Raw genomic sequence first — 11,012 nt, forward strand, 5'->3', positions numbered from 1 at the left:
GGCACCCCCAAAATGCGCCTTGCCCCCCACAAGTTGCAGGCAGGAGCAGGCAGCCTGGCACAGGCAGTGGGACAGAGAGACATGAGCTATCCTGGTAAGGGCACCGTGGTCAGGTACACCCTGTGGAGGGACTAAGCACTGTATGGGTGTTTCTCTGCAGGAAAGCTGGCTGGGTTGTTTGTGGCCAGCTGATTTTGGCTGAGGGGGCAGATGTGGGGTGGTGTGAAGGTACTCATAGGTGGGAGGCGGGAGGCAGCACTGGAGATGCTCAGCAGAGCTGATCAGGGGTGCTGAGGTCAGAGCTCTGGCTTGGAGAAACACTGACTCCTTGGCGTGGAGGCACCTCAGGGAGAAAGAATAAAATATTTTGGATTGTCCTAAACAAAATGAAGAAGATGACTAATATTTTTCAGCAAAATCCCAAAGAAAGCGATCCCATAGCTTGAACAAGCAGCAACACTGGCCACCCCTGCCACCACCAGCTGCACAGTGGAGCTCATCCTCCATCTGCTAGGAAAGCTTCGCTCTCCCTGTCGTGTTCCTGGTGTCCTTGAGAGCCAGATGGGCTGGCTGCTGGTGAGAGAGCTCCTGCAGGCTGGGAGAGTAAGTGGCCGATGGTGCTCAGTCGGCTGAACCACGGGATGTGGGGGCTGAGCTGTGGGAGGTACGTGACACAGAGGAGGGAACCAGGCTCTTTTCATTTCGCCACCACAGGCGAGCGCTCTGACGCCAGCCGTCGCCTGCTGCATGTGGTTCAGATTTTGGCAGCTGCTTGGAGAAACACTGGACACGTTGTGTGTAGTGAGGACTCAGGGGCTATCAAAAAGACGTGGGACCTGTGTGTTTGCTGTTCTGAAAGCAGCTGGTGCTTGAGGTTGGGCAGGCACTGGTATCACCCCTGTGCAGGCAGGGGTCTCCCTGAAGCCCCCTTCAGGGCTGGAGGAAGCTCTGTCATACTGGCTTAGCAGTGCCCTGACACCAGAGCCGCTGCCAGATGACTTGGAAAGCAGGAGGAAGCATCAACTGAACCATTCCTGTTTGCAAAGCACCTCATTCCTTTGCCCTGGGTCTATCAATGAAGCAACATCCAGGCTACAGAGCATCCCAGTGGCACGGGCAAGGACCCAGAGCAGCGAGAGTGGGCAAGGAGCCAACGGGCAAGCTGGGGAAGACTGAAATGCCACTCTAATCCCAGTGGCCTTTCCTCTCCCTCTCCTTATTTGTCTCTGAAGGGGATTTTCAAACCCTTCAAGATGGCCTCAAGTGGTTTCCAAGGCGACGGTGCTAAAGTCATCACTGCCATGGAAACCCTCTCTTTGGCATCATATAAATATTTCCCTTGAAGGAGGCTGGATGAGTGGGCGATGCACTATTTTCTAGCACTCCCTGGCTGCAACAGGACAATCTCCAGGAGATGAAAGGGAGCTGGGAAGGTTAAAATTAGCTTGCCACGCTGGCCAGCAATAGAAAGGGGTGATTGCTGGTGTTTCAGCACAAAACCTGGGGTAGTTTGTGTCAGCAGGGTCCAAATGAAAAAGAGTTACTCTTAGGGAGACAAAAGGAAAAAAAAATAAAAGGGGTGTGTGTGTGGGAAGTAAGGTTGAAAACTTGATTTTTCTTGCCCTTCTTCAAAGTTTTCCTTTTAATCCCAAGCCCGCATCCCCTTGGGTCAGCACAGGCAGACGAGCAGCTTGGAGCACCTCAGCCTCCCCTGAGAGTATGTGCCCAGCTGAGGTGCTTTGTTTTGCTTTTGATTGCCTCCTTTCTGTCTCATAACTCACCAACACCTCCCTGTGAGCCTGGGGAAAAGTATCCGCCTGGAGTCCTGAGGGTTGGGGGTGGAGCAGGAACTCCCAGAACACTCTCCTGTGCTGTGGTGCCCCCATGCTGGGACTGCCTACGAGGCCAGTGTCTCTGCCATGGGCTCCAGCCCACTGTCCCCTCCAGCCCCCTGCCAACCTGCTCAGCACCAGGGCACAGCTCTGGAGAGGCTGCTGGCATTCCCAGTGCCCTGCATGGCAGGGACACCCCACCAGACCCCTGTCACCTCCCTGTGCCAGCGCTCATCAGCCACCAGCCAGGATGGATTTCTGAGCTGACATGGGAGATCCCAGCGCAGCAGAGCCAGTGTTTTTCTAAACAGAGATGTCTGCATTCACCACTGGGGCCAAGCTTTGAGCAGGGCAGAGGTGCCAACGGCGTGATGGGAGCTGGAACCAGGCTCCGCCGGGTCCGTCGGGGCTGGTGTAAACACGGCCTGTCCCTGAGCAGATGGCTCCTCTCGCATCCACGCTCCAGGCAGATACCAAAGGGCTTTCCTGACAAATAAACCCCCACTGCATGCAGGCAGGTTCCCAGGCCCAGAGCGCTTCTGGCTTTCCTGGAAGAAGGGGATGCTCTCTCCCTGTTGGACCGCCCAGGCTATTTTTAAACCACTGCAGCAAACAGAGGACGGGGAGACACGGTGTCCCCCTGCCACGCTCTGGCTTGCTGATTGCTGGCCTTTATCAGGGGCTGGGGATGAGTGCAGAGTCCTGGTTGGACTTGAGGACAGGGGTTCACCCTATGATCCCCCCAGCACCACCCCAAAAAGTCTCCCAGGAGGCAGAGAGCTGCTCCGAAACCTGTTTGCCCTCCCCACACTGGGAGGTGCTGCTAAGGGTGTCAGGAGACCAGCAGGGGCTAGTGTCTGGAGACCCCAGTACCTGCTTTCCTCTTTCTCCCTTTGGAAAAAAACCCACCCCAAATCCAGAGCAAACAATTAAAATGTTCCAGCTGCTGGCTCAGAGCAGCGATCTCAGATAAAACCCCAAGGATCTGCTGGCTAAAAATAGCCTGAGCCCCATAAATTAAACAAAAGCTTTTTGCTGGGCTCTCAGAAAGCCAGTTCCAGTGCAGTTTTCTCTATGTAAGGTATAACTCTGGCTGTATTTGTTATTATTAGCCCTACCTCCTCCATGTCACCGACCTCCCCAACGCTGTTGTTTAGGAACAGGAGTTTTGCAGAGCCAGACTTCTCCCTCCTGGCAGCTCTTTTGCTGCAGTGGGATCACACCTCGTCCGGTTTCCTGCCTTTCTATATTAGTTTAAACCTTTTTTTTTTCCTTTCAGACTACTGATTATTTAATACTCAGACCTCCTATGTTTTCTAGGGCTGCCCTCATTTAAGGTCTGTCTCAAGCATCTGCTTGATTTTTATCCCTATCAGGTGTCCTAGGAGCTGTGAACCCTTAAATAAATTCCTGCCTTGAATGCAAGGGTGTTGGAAAGCTCTTGAGGATACTGTACAAGCCCACGTACAATATAAGGGGCTTGTCTCACCTCCTCTCTCTCATCAAGGTTATTAAAGATATTTTCTTATATTTCTTATATATATGTGTATATATATATATACGATGTTAGACAGCCAACAACTTACAGGTTTCTGGAAGTTTTCTCCCCTAACCCTTTAAAGAGCTTCCAACATCCCACTGCCTCCAGTGCACATGTCTGGCTTGGGAGTTCTCTCCACTTTCCCTCCAACGCTTCTTCCCAACACTCCATGCTGGGTGTGAGGAGCACATCCAAAGCCTGCTTTCCCATCCGAGATATTTAGGCTTTGTTACTTTTTCTATGGGCTTTTGCAAAAGTATTTCACTTACTGCACCTGGAGGAGCTGCATCCCAAAGCCACTGAGATCCTGGCCCCTTGCTCCATCCCAGTGCTGGGCTTTGATTTTGTTGCTGCATTTGCCAGTGGGTCTTATGGCTGAGTAATCCAGCCCACATCTCCAAAAGGTGTGAGCAGGGCTGGCAGCCCAGGAAATCCACACTGCCTTTTCCAAGTGAAAGCACCATCTCCTTGCTGAGTTTTTCTCAGCTTCCTGGCTCCCAGCAGCAGGACTGGCTCTGCTGAATGCACCCAGTGAGGTTCCTCCTTGCTGAGCCACGTGCAAGCGAGCCCCCACTGGTGCCACCCACTTGTCTTGTCCCCTGTGTCATCATGTGCCCCAAATTTTTTTACTCTCTTTTCTTTTAGCAACGGTTTTTAAGCTGATAGACCTTTCTGGGCAGGGTGTGTGGAAGAGGACCTCACCTCTGGAGGCAGCCCAGGTACTCTGCACCCGCTTCCCCTCCATCCCTCAGGACCATCCAAGGGTAGGCAAGAGCAGAGGGTAAGGTTCCCATCCCACCATCTCCTTGGGTTTGTAACTCTGTTTGTAAACATGCCTATACCTGCCCCCTCGACAGGGCACAAAAAAACCCCCAACATGCTATTTTAGGTGAACTCAAATCAAAAAAAAAAAACAAGAAGTCAACTCCGAGGCTGTCATGTCTATATTTAGTTGGAACTTTTCTGTCCAGGATTCAGACTCTATTTGGAAACCCTGTGTCTTGGCGTGCAGCCAAGCATCTCAGTTTTATACAGTAATCCCTCAGCATATGGCAAACATTTCTCTTCTCCTGGTGACTGCAGCACCAGCCCCAGCAGCCCGGCATGGAGGGGTTTAAGCTGAACCTGAGACAAGCTGGCTGGCTGTGGTTGAGGATTTGCATCACAGACCCAGAAGGTCTTTTAATAGCAATGTCTTCTTGATGTAGCTTTGGGAAAAAAATCACCCAGAGAGCATCAGAGCTGCCCCCTGCCCCAGGTCCCAGGGCCTGGAATGTGTTTTTGGGGTGCAGATCTTGAGGAATGTCTGCCAGCTGCTGGTCTGGGGTGATGGGAAGGAAGATGTGGGGCACCCCAAGTTATGTCCCCAGGTCTCCCTGGCTGGTTCAGCTGTCAAGGTGGGAAACAGCTTCTGGCTTATTTTGCCTCTCTGTTCACTGAAAATGTCAGGAAAATTCCTATCTATGATTCTATGATTTCATATCTGGGAGTTCTGGGCTTTGCACAACCATTGCCCAGCACATGGTGTAGATCCCAGTAATGTGATGGTGTTTTGGTGCCAACAGTTTTGTCCTAACAGTTTGCAGGTGCCTGAGGCATGCTTGGGGAAGCAGCATCCTTGTGCACCCTGGTCGTGGTCCTCATCCTCATCCTCATCCTCATCCTCATCCTCATCCTCATCCTCATCCTCATCCTCATCCTCATCCTCATCCTCTCCTCTCCTCTCCTCTCCTCTCCTCTCTTCTCCTCTCCTCTCCTCTCCTCTCCTCTCCTCTCCTCTCATGCCTTTCATATGCTTGTGACAGCATCTCTCATGGAAATCCAGAAAGTAACTGAGAGTAAACCTGCAGGTTCCTGAGTGCCACGCACGTTTCCCTGCTCCGTGGCAGCTGTGGGACAGACGGAGGCAGGAGCCAGCTGAGAAAAGGTGATCACACAGTTATTTATACAGCCCTTCCAAATATTTGAGGCTCGTGACATGCATGATGATGTATAACGAAAATATCTCCTTCAAAACCTTCCAAGTTAAATCCCACATCCTTATTTTAATTCAGGAGTTTAAGGGATTTAAGGAAGTATATCCTTAAAGTGATTCTTCTTATCGCTCTCAGCGAGGAGAACTCCGGCCAGCCCTCAGGGAAAGTGGGGCAGGTTTGGGGAAGTACTGTGACCCTGGGGAAGAAGAGCCTCAGTGGGGACCCAGGCTAGACCACCTGTGGGGGTAAGGCAAAGGGCATCTGTGCAGATGTGCAGGATCAGTGCCTTCAACACGGTTTGATTCTGGGACCTCCCCCTCCCCAGCAACAGGGAGACTCAGTGTCCTCTGCAGCCTGGTGCTCCAGACTGCTCAACCTAATAGAGTTTCTAATGAAGAAAGTTTAATTGCGCTCAATTAAGAGAGGCCAACTCACCTGAGGGGACTCTGTAGGGCCCAGGAGCTGGGGGGGGGCTGAGCCCCTGGCACCAAATAAGCACCCCTGGGCAGGGCTGTCCTGGCAAAGCTTGGCTCACACCAGCATGCCATGCTGGGACCACATGCTCCATCCCAAGGCACCCCCATGCAGGTCCCTTCCCTTGGCAGTGTGCAGGGGTCCCCCACGGACACCACCACCTTTGGTTCCCCTTGACCCCACAGTGTTTCCCCAGCTCTGGTGGGAGAATGCTGGGAATAGGCAGCAGAGCACGTTCCTGCACGCCCAAACGCCTGCTGCAGCTGAGCCAAGCTTTACAGAGCGCTTTCAACACCCACCAGAGTGTTCCCTACAGCCCTGTGATTCATCGATAGCCACTCGACGCAGCTCTACCCTTTCATCATCCCCAAATGCGGCATTTCCCAAATCACATGGGCTTTTTCTGCCGCTCTTCCACACCTACAGGCCCAGCTGTTCCCTCCCAGACACGCTGTGTGGTGCCATCATGCCCTGGGAGTGCCCGCTGGCCAATGGCACGTGCTGCCTTGAGGTGGCACACGGGTTTGTCACGGCGAGTTTCATCCCTGCAGTCCTCTCACAGCCCCTTTTCCTGAGAACAGGAGTTGCCATGCCACAGGTACAGTCCCACACAGCCACCTGTGTCCCTTGGGGTGCAGCGATGCAGGACAAGGAATAGAGATTTGGATAAAGGCCCGGTGGCTCTTCATGTTTGAAAGGCTGGTGGAAAACCTGTTCAGCCTTTTGATTAAGGATGCAGGATTCATGTGCACATTCCCGGTGAGATGGGGTGTCCATGGGAACTGGGTACACGACCAGAAGTGACCCTACAGCTGGGTGGGTGTGTGGGATCCACAGATCCTGAAAGATGCAATGAGTTTCCCAGGAGCTCTGCGCTGCAGTGAGGATTTTTGTAGTAATCCTGTTTTTTTTCTTGCTCTCATCCTGGGAAGTTTGAGCTCGTGGTGCCAAATGCCGCCCCAGCGTGTTTATTAATGCTGATTGTAAAACCTTGGCAGGAGCATTTGCCATCAGGTCCACAGAAATCCTGCAGGATCTGCTGCCTTCCAGCCAGATGGGCCTTATTAAGAGGTGCCACACCACTAACAACATCTGACAGCTCCTTTACTCCCTTCCTTGCTCTTCTCCATGCGCTCCGAGTGAGGCAGCAGCTGGAGCCAGGAGGCAGGACCCTGCTGTTCCCACGCCTGCCCCGAGGGCATGGAGCCGTGGCTCTGCCTTTGCATGAGCTCCTGCCCCTCAAATTTGCTTCATACTCTTCCCCTGTCCTCCTCCTACCTCCCTTCTCCGTGATGGAGGCACCCAGCTGCGCCCATGGGTGTGCAGTGAGCTGTCACCCACAGCACTGGATGCTTGAGGTTGCAGATGGTACATTGATATCTCTGTACAAGGGGGGGGGGTGTTTCCATGTATTTTGTTAAATTTGGGATTTTTTTCACCATGCTAAAAGAACTGCTGGGCACACAGATGTGGCAGTTTTCCACGTGTTTTAATAACACAACAGCAGCAGCCAGAGGCAGAGCACCTCCTGCCTGGCTGGGCTGAGGCATCCCTCTTGTCTTTGCTCTACCAACATGTAGTTTGGGGAGCAGTGTGGTTGGTACATGGATGGGAAGGTGCAGTGTTGCACCCTGCCTTTCAGGTGTGTGGCCATCCCTGGTGCTCTCTGCCAATGGTTTCTGATGCCACGATGCTGTGACACCCTCATGTTCTGAGCTGTTGCATTGTCACCATGGTCATCATCAAGTCCAGAGGAGTCCACAAAGATGATTAGAGCGATGGAACACCCCTCCTGTGAGGAAAGGCTGAGGATTGTTCAGCCTGGAGAACAGAAGGCTCCAGGGAGAACTTACTGTGACTTTTTAGTACCTAAAGGGGCTGCAACAGAGCTGAAGAGGGAGTTTGGACTAGGATAGGGAGGGATTGGACAAGGGAGAATAGCTTCACACTGACAGAGGGCAGAGTTAGATTGGATTTGGGGAAGAATTTCTTCCTTGTGAGGGTGGTGAGGCCCTGGCACAGGTTGCCCAGAGATGTGGCTGCCCCAGCCCTGGAAGTGTCCAAGGCCAGGTTGGATGGGGCTTGGAGCAACCTGGTCTAGTGGAAGGTGTCTCTGCCTGTGGGGACAGGCTATTGGAACTGTATGACCTTTAGGGTCTCTTCTAACACAAACCATTCAGTGGTTCTATGATTCTGTGATCATATTCTGCAAGCTCAAGGTCACCTAAGGGGAAACAGAACAGAGATGAAGTTCAGAGCACCCATGGGTGCTCTCACTATTGCCCCATAGCACTGTTCTTAGTCACTCAGCTCCCTCCCACCTGAGTCTCCCCAGCCTGCACTGAGCTCCTGGGCTCAGAGGGAGCCAGAGGCTTGCAAGGCTCTGTGCTCTTGGTGTGGAGTTCTCCTCCAGCTTCAGGAAGATGCCACTTCACCCGAATCCCTGACTCACTCACACCATCTTTCCCCAGCAGCAGGCTGGCTCTCTGTGGAAGCTGGGCTTGGGCGAGAGCTGCGCAGCTCTGGAGAGCTGCTGCTGGCACTGCTACATGTGCTTCCTCAGACTGCATCGCTGCAGCTCTCACTTGCTGCCTGCCAGCCCCATGGATTCCCGAATCAGAAATATTTCACCCTCCAGCATGTCATCCTGCCTCGAAGTGCTCTCCAGAGGAGAGCTGGGCAGGCTGTTCTCTAGGCACAGAGGCAGTGATGGAGTCAGCTGGCAGCCAGCAGCTGAGATGCTGTTGTTTCCTCTCTGACGCTCAGCACCCCAATACAAGAGGTTGGGAAAAGCCTTCTGAGGTGATACCAAGTTCTTTGGGAAAATCCACAGTGGTGAAAGTGGCAGAGCAGGTGACTGTCCTGCCACTGGCTCAGCTCGCTGGGCACAGGAGCCCCAGCACAATGCCCAGGGACACCCATGGCACCATGACCAGCAGCTGGGAAGAGGCCAGTTCAGCCACAATGGCATCTCCTGGCTCTGAGGCTGAGTCCCCCTTGGGGCATATCCCATCCCTGCAGTGTTTTCTAATTTCCAACCTAATCTACCTCTCTCCAGGCTTACTGAGACTTAATATAATGCTGGTAACCTCCCATGAGCAGGAGCTGGAGAGCTCATCCTTCTCCCAGGACATTGCTGCCAAGCAGAACTGTACAAAAAAATCAACCTGGAAATTTCTAAAGTGTTTTGGGGGGGGGAGTTACCACTTTTCCTGTGGTCGCTGAGAAATAACTGGGGTGTGAAAGGCTTCCCAAGCAGCTGCTTGTCTTTGGAGCAAGAGCTGGGACCAGGGGAGCCTGGGCTCATTTTAATTTTATCTTGACTGCAGCGCTCATTGCTCTGCAGTTCCCATTTGTAATCACACGTTCAGTAAAATAATCAAGTTATAATTGCTCGGGATTCCTTCTCCCCTACGTCACAGAGCCCTGGAGGGGAAGCAGTGCTACAACTGAGTCAGCAGCCAACCTCAGCATTGCCTTGGGCCAGCATTTCAACAGCAAATTAACCAGAGTTAAAGCAAGAGAGCTGATAAAAATCCCCCAAACCTGCCTAGGTGATGAAAAGGCATTTTAACCTCTCCTTTGCTTGTCAAACCGAGAAGGGCATCTTCCTCCCTCAGGTGTGCCCAAAATAAGGCAGGATCATTGCCCACCCTTTGCAGAGCATCCATCTCCAGGGGAGCCCAGGTGCCCAGGGTGGGCAGGGAAGGGGTTTCAGCCCCCTCTCTGCTGATCCCCTCAGGGTTTGAGCTCTGTCAGGGAGAACCAGTGACAAAGAAGAAATCCCTGAGCATCAGAACAAGGAATCATAAGTGACTCAGGTTTAAGAAGAACGATTTTTGCCAGGCAGAATGTGATGGCTTTTTTGGATAGGGATAGAAAACGGGGCTGCAGCTCTAATTAATCCATCACTTGTGTTAATCAGGAGAGCAAGGCTTGGCCAGCCCTGGCCTTGGGGTGCAGGGCTTGGCAGGGGCACTGCTGAGGGGCACCGGCAGGCGCAGCTGCAGCGTCTCTGATGGGTGGTGGGTCATCCCACGGAGCCATTGGCACAGCAAGGAGAGTATTGGGAACTGACAGGGAGCAGGAGGGCATTACAAATTCCCAGGGTAGCATGCCCACGCTGGCACCTTGTGCTTCCCACGTCTCCAAACTGGGCTTTTACCCCTGTGTGTGCGGAGGCAGTGCTCAGAGGCTTCAAAGATGCTGCCAGCACCCCTGGACCATGGTCATTGCCACCCCAGCAAGGGGTTCTCCTTCTCCCTCAGGTACAGAGCACTGTGGGTTGCATGGTCAGGGTTTCCAGGCTTGGAAATCAGTGTTAAGGCATCCATAAGTTGCTCTCATCCTCCCAAATCTGACCCCAATGTTCCACTAAGGACCTCAGAGTCCCCCTAAGGACCTCAGAGTCCCACTAAGGGAATCAATCTGCGGGGTGAATCCACTGCTGCAGCCCTTTGAGGGAGTGGGAATGTGTGCCTAATCTGCACATAATGCAGATCTGCAAGAGAGAGACATTATTACCAGGGCTTGTGTCTAATCATAATAATTTGGTCTTTCTACCGTTTTAATTTACTAATTAATCCCTGGAAGGGATACCTACTTGGATGCAGGAGAAGAATGAAACTCTCTTGTCTGGAACTGCTGGGAATTTCACCAGTAGTCCAGACAGAGCATTAGCAAAGTCAAGGCAGAGCAGGGGGGTCCAGCATCTCTCTGGGCCAGCAGTTTCTCGTCACCGAACTGGCCACCCTGCCTGGAAAAAATATTCATGCCCCACTCCTGCAGGGCCATTCCAAAGGCTGGAAAACCTGTGGAAGCTGCCAGCCATCTGGAAAGCCCTGGGAGACTCCTGCTGACTGGAAGGCATTGCTGAAGGTGTGCATCCCGAGTGTGTTACTCCCACACAAGCTGGGATCAGCCCTGATCTGGGAAAGGTGTCATCTGGTGTGAGATTTCTTTTGGGAAAAGGGCTCTGTGTCTGCCAGCTGAGCCCTTGCAGGAGGGATTTCACCAGCTCTGGCCAGATGTCTGCCTGCCCAGATCAGAGATAATGTGCCCTGGCACCCTGTGTGCAGGCAGTAGTGGATGTCCAGCCACAAGACCTCTTCATCCTCATCCTCCTCCTCCTCTCACCCGCATGTTTGGCCAACTGTTGCCTCCCTGCAATAGCTGATAAAAAATGATAAA

The sequence above is a fragment of the Manacus candei genome, unplaced genomic scaffold, assembly GCF_025592945.1.
Source record: "Manacus candei isolate 608988 ecotype Guabito, Panama unplaced genomic scaffold, ASM2559294v1 h1tg000015l, whole genome shotgun sequence".
In the NCBI taxonomy this organism is placed as follows: domain Eukaryota; kingdom Metazoa; phylum Chordata; class Aves; order Passeriformes; family Pipridae; genus Manacus; species Manacus candei.